The sequence below is a fragment of the Phytophthora infestans genome, genomic scaffold, assembly GCF_000142945.1.
Source record: "Phytophthora infestans T30-4 supercont1.33 genomic scaffold, whole genome shotgun sequence".
NCBI lineage: Eukaryota > Oomycota > Peronosporomycetes > Peronosporales > Peronosporaceae > Phytophthora > Phytophthora infestans.
In genome coordinates, this window is record NW_003303726.1 from 1,038,042 (window position 1) to 1,049,278 (window position 11,237).

The window sequence follows — 11,237 nt, forward strand, 5'->3', positions numbered from 1 at the left end:
TCTGGCTCATTGGATCGCCCGCCACGATTCCCCCTCCCTAGAAGAGTAGATCTTCTTCGTCAACGGCGGCGTTAGCGTCTTCCAACCGCGCGCTGCGACGTAGTTCTGGTAGGTCTCCCTCCCGACGACGGGTTTCTTCAAACGCCTTGATCAGAGCAGCGTAGGTGGGCAATAGTGTGTTTCGTGGTCTCCAAAGAGTCTCGTAGGTAGATAACAACACCAGGAACTGCTCTTCACGGTTCTTTTTGCGTCGGGCGATTATGTCGATCACAGAGCAAGGAACTCCGGTCAGGGCCGACTCTTCCCCTCCAATCAGGAGTCTCTCTACGAAGCTAGTAGAGGGGAGGTCCTCTTCTGATAGAGGTCCGTCGTCGTCTACACCCGGACTCGACTGGACTCCCTCGGGTACTTCAGAAGGGAACGGTCGACTCCATCGCCCTTGGAAACGTTTCAACCTATTGACGTTAATGGTCACGACCCGATTGGGGTGAGAAGGGATGGCTACTCGATAGGAGTTCTCTCCCACGATCCCGACCACACGGTACGGACCATGCCACGCGATAGCGAGCTTCTTCGTGGTCTTTTCCCCGCGACGAGCTCGGAAGTACTGGTAGACCCACACCGGGTCTCCCTCCTTGAACTTAATCGGTACTTCGTTGCTCAGTCGTTGCTCGTGTCTGCCCTGGGCCTTCAAGAGTTGGCGCTCTACTAATCGTCTCGTATCCCGTAGAGATAAGAATAGCTTTCGTCTGTAGCTAGCGACTTCGTTACTCTTCCATCCGTTGTTCGTGTTGAGAAACGCGAGGTCCAGAGGTAACACCGGGTCCCGGCCATACAGGCTGAAGAATGGTGAGTCCTTAAGGGCCTCGTGATACGACGAGCGATATGCGAACAGTACTCGGGGAAGATATAAGTCCCAGTCGCTCTGAGCTTCGTTGACATACATCTTAAGCATCCCGATCAGCGTGCCGTTGAAGCGTTCGACTAGCCCCTGAGTCTGAGGATGGTGAGCAGCTCCAAACAACTTCTTGATCCCGAGTGTATCGTAGAAGGATCGTGCCAGGTTCGAGATGAAGTTGGATCCTTGGTCGCTCAGTAGTTTCTCGGGGACTCCGTGCCGCGAGATCACTTCGTTCACCATAACTTCCACGAACGTTACAGTGTCCAAGCGGGCCACTGGGAACGCTTCGACCCATCGAGTGAAATAGTCAGCGAAGACGAGTATGAGCTTGTTGCCTCGAGGAGTAGCCACTAAGGGACCTATGGCGTCCACCACTAATAGCGAGAAAGGTCCCGATAGTTCTTGTACGGGCATCCTCTGCATTCGGCCATTTCTCCAAGGGCGATAGCCTTTACCACTGCCGCACACGGTGCATTCCCGAACATATTCGGCCACATCCTTCTTCCACCCGTGCCAGTAAGCGTGCTTGCGCACTTTGTCGAGCGTCTTAGTAACTCCGACATGAGCGGCAAGTACATCCTTATGACAGTGATGTAGTACCGTCGATATGAAAGGCAGGGGAATCACAGGAACTTCAAGAGTAGACGCCGGTCCAGCGCGAGCCTTCAGGTGTACGCGACGCATGAGTACTCCGTTCTTTACCGAGTAGTTAGGCGCCATCAGCAGGATTTTGGTGCGCATTTGAGGGTCCAGAGCTAGAGCTCCATCGCTAAGGAACGCTATCATAGCTTGGATCCAGGGTGTCCTCTTCTGTTCTTCCACGAAGCGAGTTTGTTGTAACCCGAACACATCAACGAGGGACACTAGGAGTTGGTCGGTAACCTCTTCTTCGTCGGGGAACGGCTCGGGTCTAGCTTCGCCAGCGTCCTCGGGCAAGGTCCCTGAAGGGAGCAGAGTTGAGTCGGGAGTCGTAGTCTCCCCGACTTCGACAGTACAAGGAGGGGGCTCGTCAGCATCGTTGAGTAGCTCCGCCATAGAGATAGCATTGATGGTTTGGGTATACAGCCTGGACAGACCATCTACATGACCCATCGAAGTACCAGGCTTGTGGAACACCTTGAAACGTAATTGAGACAACTCCATGGCCCACCTAGCCAGCTTAGCGTTGCTCGTACGATTAGTTTCGTTGAATACCCACGTCAAAGCTTTGTGGTCCGTGTATAGGTCGAACTCGCAACGGTCCAGGTAGCAGCGGAACTTGCGCGTGGCCCAAATGATACCCCAGCACTCGATCTCAGACGTACCGTCCTCCTTATGAACCCAGTTCTTCTCGGAACCAACTAGTAGCTTGCTCGCATAGGCCACGACTCTCTCGCGCCCCTCCACGGTTTGCATCAAGCACGCCCCTACAGCGAGCTTAGACGAGTCCACATATAGAAGGAAGCGCTTCGAAAAGTCGGGATACACCAGGATGGGAGGTTCCACCAGCTTACGCTTTAGTTGCAGGAAAGCGGCCTCGCAGTCGTCGCTCCAGAAGAATCGGGCCCCTTTCATCTTAAGCCGTTCGATTGGGGCCGATATGGCTGCGTATCCCGGGATGTACCGCCTGAAGTAACTAGTCAAACCCAGGAACGCCCTCACAGTGTGCAAGTCGTGCGGGTCTGAGCACGTTCATCACCGACTTGACCTTTTCGGGGTTGGACAATATGCCAGACGGAGTGACGATGTGACCCAAAAACGCTACCTGGTCGCGTGCCCACTTGCACTTTTTCATCTTGAGCTTGAATCCCGCCGACCGGAACCGTTCCAAGACTTGTTTTAGTCGTACTAGGTGGGTAGGAGAGCCTTCACTGAAGACCACGCAGTCGTCGAGGTACACTAGACAAGTCCGCCACTTAAGGTCAACAAGCACAGTCTCCATCAGTCGTTCGAAGGCCGGTACGGCATTACACAGTCCGAACGGCATTACGAGCCACTCGAAGAGACCATATTTGCAGGTGAAGGCAGTCTTCTCCACGCTATCAGCAGCCATCGGAACATTCCAGTAGCCGGATGCGATGTCCATCGTGGAGAACAGCTTAGCGTTGCCGAGTACATCTAGAATGTCATCGATGAGCGGCATCGGGTAGCAGTCCTTGATAGTCACAGCGTTCAGTCTTCGATAGTCGATGCAGAACCGTATCCCGCCGTCAGGTTTGCGGATCATAAGCACCGGGCTCGCCCAAGGGCTAGAAGAGGGTCGTATGAGTTCTTGCCTTAAGTATTCTTGTATCTCGGATTCCATCACGTCTCCTTCCGCCTTGGACACTCGGTAAGGGGGTTGCTTTATAGGCGAGTGCTCTCCAGTATCAATAGAAAACTCGAGCAGGTTCGTCCGTCCGGGGCGCATCGAGGTTTCGACGAACATGTCCTTGAACGGTTGGAGGAACTCCGTGAATATTCTCTTCTGTTCGCTCCCCAATTTAGACTCGTCCAGGTCGACGTAGAGTTCCTCCTTGAGTACTATGTCCACCCCTGGTATGGATTCTTGAGCGACTTCGGTCGTCGAATTAGAGGCGCTAAGGACCGAGTGGATCCACAGGTCTTGAGCTCTTTGGTCCCTAGTCTGGGCCTCGCCGGGCAGGGCGGTTCCGTGCTTTACACTCGCAGCGGTTCCTTGCTGAAGCGCCGACGCTGGGATTACCGTAACACTCGCCAATCGGGTGCTTTTCTTGACGACGGTGTTCTCGATAGAGGGGTTGCATACTTCCACGATCACTAGGTCGTTATACACAGTGCACAGGGTCCTAGCAACTTTAATGGGGTCATCCAGCGCAGAAAGCCCTTCTATGAGGACGGTGGTCCCGTCGCTCAGTTGACCTTGCACCTCCGCAACTACTAGAGCTTGTCCACCAGGGCAGAGTCGAATGGTAGATGAGATGCGGGACAGGTAAGACTCTTCCACCCGAGGAGACCCCAGAGGGAGCACCTCTCTCGTGTCCTTTAGCGTGACTGTATTCTCGTCCAAGTCCACCACGGCGCGAAAGTCCTTGAGAGCGTTGGTGCCCAGGATTGCGTCGACATGTAGTTTAGGCACAACGGCAAACGGTATTCTCTTCTCAATGTCACCGGCAAGTAGATTACTCCTTCTATATCGAGCGCAGACCCGGACACACCGTTCAGACTGCCAACGTAGGGCATTAGAGGCGAGTTAGTTAAGCCGAGACGCTTCAATACCCGCCTATGCACTAGGCACGCTACGGCCCCGGAGTCGATGAGAAGCATGGCCGGGAGGTTCTCGATAAATCCCCACGATAGAGCTTCCACGCCCCCTACCGATCCGATCACTCGCTTGCCGAGGGGAACGATTCCATCTTACTCGTCAGCGGACCAGTTATCAGTGGCGCTCGATACTTCTACCAAGCCTGGCTTGGGGCGAGGGTCAGGAGCGTCAGTGACGACGTTCACATAGCCGTACAACTCGTTTTCCTTATCTCGGGGAGAACAGTTCGGTCCGAGGGCCTCGGTACGGTTACCGAATAGAGAGGAGCAGTCGAAACTGACTCTCTTCGGCGCTGGAGAGCCTCTAGGAGCAGGATCTTTCCAACGACAGAGTCGGCAGGGTGAACTCCTCTCGAGGATCTTCAAGCGGAGTTCGTCAGCCTCTTCCTCGTAAAGGTCCGCAATTCTTTTAGTCAGTAACTCTTTCGATCGTGAGTCAGTGGGAACAGCGAGGCTATTGATCTAGTCCTCGATCCGGCTTAGGAGATCTTGGAGCCTAGTGGGGGGCGGGGAGTCATCTTTCTTTTCTTCATCTAGCGATCCTTCGCCAATACACCCTTCACACCAGTCACCTCTACTTGAAGCTTCAGCCTTTACGAGGAAGTATACGGCTCGTCGCACTATGGCTCGTCAAGGGTCCGGCACGATACCGCGAGAGTCCAGCAACTCGTACTCGGGTTCACCGAGTTCGGAGGGCCTTTTGGGGGAGCTCCCCAGGGTTAGCGCGATATTGTCTTCCACTACAGAGGGGTCCGCGGAACACTCTTCTCCTGGTAGAGGAGGAACTCTCAGCTCCGGGAAGTGCACTACCGTCTTCGGCGCGTCCTGCCACGAGAACCTCTTCGTCGCGGTCCCTCCCCCTTCGTCGCGGTAATCGGAGTCGTCCGACGTCACAGAGTTGATCCGTACTGGCTTTTCCTCTTGGAAATTACGGTTGGCTCGCTTCGCTTCTCCGGACGAGGCTAGTGTCTTTTGGAACCATTCCAACCAGTACTCAGGAGTAGATAGTCGACCGGGGGAAGAATCTCGGGTCCTCGCTAGTTGCTCTTCGGGAATGCCTAGTAAGTCACTCAACTCGGCAAGAGACAATTCCTTCGATTGTTTCGCATTCTCAACTAACCGGCGCTTCAGTTCGACTTCATCAAGAGGAAACAGTCGGTCTTCGAGCTCTTTGTCATATTCTTCTTTCTCTTCAGCCAGCTCGGATGGCTTACCTTCTTCCAACGTATCTAGTTCCTCTCTGGTGAACACCCTCGCGAAGGACGGCTCCTTCTCCGGTTCATTCTTTGGGGACTTAGTACTGGCGACGTCCTCAGAGTCCTTTTCGGAGGCGTCGTCTCTCTCAGGAGGGGTCACGTCTTTCTCCTGCCCGCGTGGGTCCGCCTTTGGTACTGGAACACTAGCTTCGGTAGCTCCATATTCTTCTCGGGTTGGGCTTTCGAGTACCTCCGTCACGTCTGGGGGTAACCCCTCCTATATAGGGCCGTTATTGGACTCACCTTTTTCCTCGTCTTGATCGAGCACGCTCGAAACCACACTCTTGTGGTTCGTTGACGTCGACGGGTAGTCTCGTTCCGTCGAGGACGCCTAAAGTTGCGGCTTTTCCGTCTCTCCTTCCTTGCTTAGTTTTTCGTTCGTTGTTTCGATCTCGCTCTCTTGGTCATCTCTCGTAACCACTCTTAGGTTCGTATTGGAGCGTTCGTCGACGTGCGCAGCTATTGCGGGACCGTCCCATACGGGTCCCGAGCCTACCTCTTTTACAAACGCTTCTCTCTCCGTCTTCCAACAGTCGTTGGGGTTTGAGACTACCGATACCCCGTTCCACACGGGCGCCGTACGTCCTTCATTCTCAAACGGCAGTATTTCTTCAGTTCTCGTCATATGTTCATTGCTTACGTTCGTTTCATTTCTTTCCGGTAAGGCGGAACTCATCCCACCTCCAACAGGACACACTTCATACCTCTTGGTCGACTCCTCCGCGGAGTTCAAAGTGTTCCCATTTGTGTCGATCCATAGACAAGAGGAAGGAGCGACACTCCCTTCCCCTCCCTCTCGCCCCCATCATTGCTGGCTGGGCGCTTACCCTTGGACAGGTCCCACCGTTGCCCCTGTCGGACCGCCAAGTCTCTTCAGTGACGTCTTTAGAGGGCACTCCGCCAACATGTGACCCGATTCATCACACAGGAAGCACTTGCGTCCGTTCCTCGGCTGGGTGTTCCGGAATCCGCTAGGAGGGTCACGCTCACATTCAGGGCCGATGTGGCCCACTTCCTTACAGTGAGGACAGGTGGCTTTGCCGCGGCGACAGTGAATACGACTACACCCCAGAGTGTGACACCGACCGCACACGAGAAGATCATCTTGGGTTCGCAAGTCCGGACCCACACGAACGACCCTGATAGGCGTAATAGGAAGCGTTCCGGTAGGCTGATAGTGCAGAGAGGGGTTCGGATCAGGAGGAGAGTAGGCAGCAGCTACATTCATCGCTGGGGAAGCATAGGCGGTCGCCAGAGGACGCTCCATCAACTGCTGTTGCTGTTGAAGTTGTTGCTGTTGCTGCTGAGCGAGTAGATTCTGCGTCTGCTGCATCATGTTCATCATGCGTTCGAGGACAGCGTTCTCTTGGGAAGCTTTAGGGGACGGCACATTGTCGAACTCGGAGTCGTCTTCAACCGGACGGTGCATATTCTTAAGGAGCAGCATGGCCACAGCCGCAGGGATGGAGTCAATCATTGTCGTGGTGAGGGCGTTCCTCCAATCTCGGTTCCGAAGTCCAGACAAGAAGTACTGGTAACGCATCTGAGTGTCGTAGCACTGAGCATCATCGCAGAGACTTGAAATCATGTCGCCCCACACTTCGGCGGACATTCCCCGGGGTCGTTTAGTGTTCTTCAGATTCTCAATCAGTTGCAAAGGGGTCTGACTGATGAACTGGTTATGGAACCGAGTTCTCAGAGCCTCAAAGCTGTTGATGCGCGAGTACATCCACCAATCTTTGCCGACCTTGCCTTTCAAGCACTCCCTGAAAGCGCTGAGACGCAGGGGTTCGTCCAGCCCTATCGTGGCGTTCTCGAAGGCCTCCCAGAAGGATCTAGCTTTCTCCACCGACGCTCCTTCCGAGTAAAAGGGTTGGAGCATGCGAATTGCGTTTCGGATGTTAGTGGGCATACCATACTGGACACTAGTAGTCGAAGGCGTATTACCATACGTAGGCGAGGAGTAGTAGGAGTTACCTCCATATTCCCCATACGCAGGACCCTGGTGGGTTCCGGCAGAAGCCGTAGTTCCTCCGTTTCCTTGTGAAGCTCGGGTTGTTCTCATAGGGTCGACTCCGTACGCGACTATACTGGTAATCGAAGTTCGAGACCCCAGGCCTTCGGTAGGAATTTGAACGGTAGGCGACGAGACCTGGAAAGGAACCCTCTGAGGAACGGGGACGGTTACCGCTGGAGCGTTCTCCCCGCCTCCTCGCAAGTTACCGGAGGGCTGGAGACCCCAAGGAGGAGCGTTAGAGGTCCTCGGAGGAATACTTGCCGGGGAAGCACGTCCACCGTTTTCAGGGACAGTTGGTAGGGAGAAGAACGGGTTGAAGTCCTGCCCATATGACGTATTTGGGGTTCGAATTGTGAAACCTTGGTACGACGGGATTGCAGTCCTTACTCGAGTCGTAGGAGGGGGAGTCCCCACAAGACCGTTTCCACCAGTCTCTCCATAGCGGCGGCAATTTCAGGAGGGCCCATGGATCTCAACCAGTTGAGGGAGTTAAGCCAGCCTTGCACCGTACCTCGGCCGCCTCCGCCGTTCAGGGTCAGCATCGAGTCCAACTCTTCCGAAGTGAAGGTCGCAGGGACCCCGGAGCCCAAAGCGTCCGCGGGTGGCTCGACACCAGTACTAGAGTTGTTCCCCCCAAGTGGGTAAGCCGCTTGGTCTATTATATTCTGCACGTTTTGGAGGCCTTGCGTAGTCGACAGACTGGGTCGCATTCTCGAAGGCAGACTCTCGGTCGGGCCTTCTTCTTCCCGGACAGTGGCGCTCTCATCTTCTCTGCTGTTAGTAGCCGACATCTTGTCCTTCCTTCTGACGTTCTCTGCGAGACTTCACTTGGAGCAAGACCTTCTCCAGCTAGCAGACTACCCTGCTTCTCCACCAGATGTCGTATACCTCCTCTTCCTTCGAGGGTCGGGTAGTCCGCGGCTGTTCAGGGAGTACGGTCTTGTTCAGTGGCTGCAGGAACGGTAAATAGGAACACTAGAGAGTTGAAAATAAAAGTTTGTTGATTGGCTTGGCCTCCTCTTGAGTAGAAGGAGGGCAATATAAGACTGAGAGCTAACCGGAAGAGAGGCCTAACACCTTCTCGACCTTACATACACTACACTACATATTAAAAAAAAGGAAGGATTCACTTCGTTTGTTGTCGGCCTTCGTGAGAAAACGGAGAGCCTCTGGGAAAGGGCTTGATGTCGCGAGGTGCTTTTGGAGAGCCTCTGGGAAAGGGCTTGATGTCGCGAGGTGCTTTTGGTCCCCCGACGCCAAGACTCCGGCGTTCAGGGGTCCCCTTATAGGACCACCCTAACGGGCTCGATCAAGGGTACGTGCGAGGTTGAGCTCAACGGGAACCACCCTGACGGGACGGCGGGGCGAGGAGTGATTCCAGGGTCTCGGGTCATCCCGACGGGAGGCAGAGCTCCTGGAATGACCCCTCCGTTCCCGGGTACGGGACAACTGGAACGGACACGCTTGGGTGAGACGGACACACCTGCTTACAAATGTGCATACAAAGCGTAAGCTGGAACGGACACACTCGTATACAATGTACACGCCACATGTCACCATTGTCCTCCCGTAACAGATTTCGTGATCGACCCAATTAAAGTTGGCGACCAATCACAATTCATGATATCAAACGATCTGCCAATCAGGTCGCACTATTCTGGTCACTTCAGCTGTAGCACCCATTCGGCACGCGCACACCGCGTGCCAAGCGGTTTGCATCCAGGCGGGTAGACCTGGAAATAGCGTGTTAAAGACGGAGCATAATCAGCTGAACGTTTGCAATAGCAGGAGCCCTTAGACGCTTAGGTTCTGCGGTGTAGTGATCGAACGTGGCACCTTTGGCTAATACTTTGCTCCGGCTTATAACGTGCTAACAACTACGATAGAAGCTTTGTCACGCGGTGAGGTCTGGTTCGGCTGGTGTTGTCTAAGTTATAGCGATGTCCGAGAGAATATCCCTCGTTCGTGTGTCAACTTTTTAAATTACGCCTGGTAAAAGGAAGTAAAATAATTCTCGGGATATCCTAGTATACATAATATGATTTTGAGTAGGTGTAATGATTTATTTAATCATTACCCCGACTTAAAATCATTTTCTGGATAGTAGATTCAGCTACTACAGCATACTGGTCCATGTATCCAGACTGCAGCGTCTACCAGGACTCACGCGTCTATGATGACAAGTCTGCCATGTAAGCACAGCTTAATCGTTTTTGTAAGCTGCAGAGCATATTTCAGCACCTATACTAATCAGGGCCTTGCGTACACATATCACGATCACGGCTTCGACGAGTCGATTGCCCCATATCAACAGCACTTAATGTTGACCACGTCTGCACCGGAAGATACACGTTGCCGTCCTTTTGTTTCTTTGGGAGGCTTCGAATCTGTGAGCGTGTAGCCCAACTTGGAGCAACCCTAGCTTCGTTGTCTTGCAACACGATCGTCAGCTTCCTCCCGCTCCGCCCGCACTTCGTTCAGAAGACCCGGGTCTGGATCGATAGAGAGGGGCTTGTCGGGTCACGACGGAATATCATTCTGTTCGTGATAAAGGTGTCGAGGGATCAGAAACGAGGCTTGGGCTGAGCGTAGGGGGTTCTGTACTTGCTGCATAGACCGGAGTGAAGACCACTTGAGCTGAAGAAGGTAGATTCGAAAGTGATTTATTGATCGGAGCTCACACTAACCTCACTACCTAGTCATCCAATCGTTTGGTGCTCAATCACAACACTCTGTACTCGTCCAGTCACCCTACTCTTCCAATCATCTGTAGCATAGTCAACCTACCGTGATCGGCGCGGGATCGTACTGGACCGGATCCAGTTGACCAGTAAAGAGGTACCCAAAACCTACAACCCTCAATACGCCCCTTAATGCGGATACGCCTTGATGCTGAGAGTAGCCGTCAGGTCCAAATGGCGAGGTCCTGGGACCGCCTTTGTTACGATGTCCACCAGTATCGCGGAAGTCTCGCGATACTCGAGCTTCACTTCGCCACGCTTGACTTCGCCATGGATGTGGAGTACTTGATGTTGATGTGCTTGGCGCGACCGTGGTTAACTGGGTATTTCGTCATCTTAATGCACAACTGATTGTCTTCTCGGATTGTGAGCTCGGGTCCAGTATTGTTGGTAGCCGCCAAAATCTCGCAAAGCGGGCGAAGCCACTTTCCTTTTTGAATCGCCAGGCTGAGCCTTGATATACAGGCACGGGTCGAGGGCTGTAAATGATCATCACTAACTCTAGGCAGTCAAAGTCACCGTCGAGTTCGACGCCTTCGAGAACCTTATTAAATACGAGATCCTTCATGATAACATACAAGAACGCCGTCACCACGTCCAGTAGGTTAAGCGGCCAGCCAAAGTATTTGGCCAAAGCGATCACCATGCACAACATCACGTACTTAATCACCGACGATAATGTCTCGGTGCAGTCGATTCCGTACTTCTGCTTGAAACCATTGATCCATCCGCTTTGCGCTTGATCTTGAACACCCACTTTGTGCCGACGGCACGCTGTCCGTTAGACAACTTAGCAGCGCGGAACACATCACGAAGACGCATTGACACAAGATCAGCACGAATTGTCTTGCGCCAGTGCACTTAGTCTGGGCCGCTCGTCGCTTCTCAAAATGTCGACTGCCCGATAAAATCATAGATGCTTCCACCGCGTTGACACTTGAACGTCAAAAAAACTGGAAATGTTCATTTCGCCACCGTCAAACACTACTTGGAGGTTTCCGTGCTTGTTAATCTGTGGTACCGAAAGCAAGCTCTTGCTCGTGCCCAAAATATACCGAGCG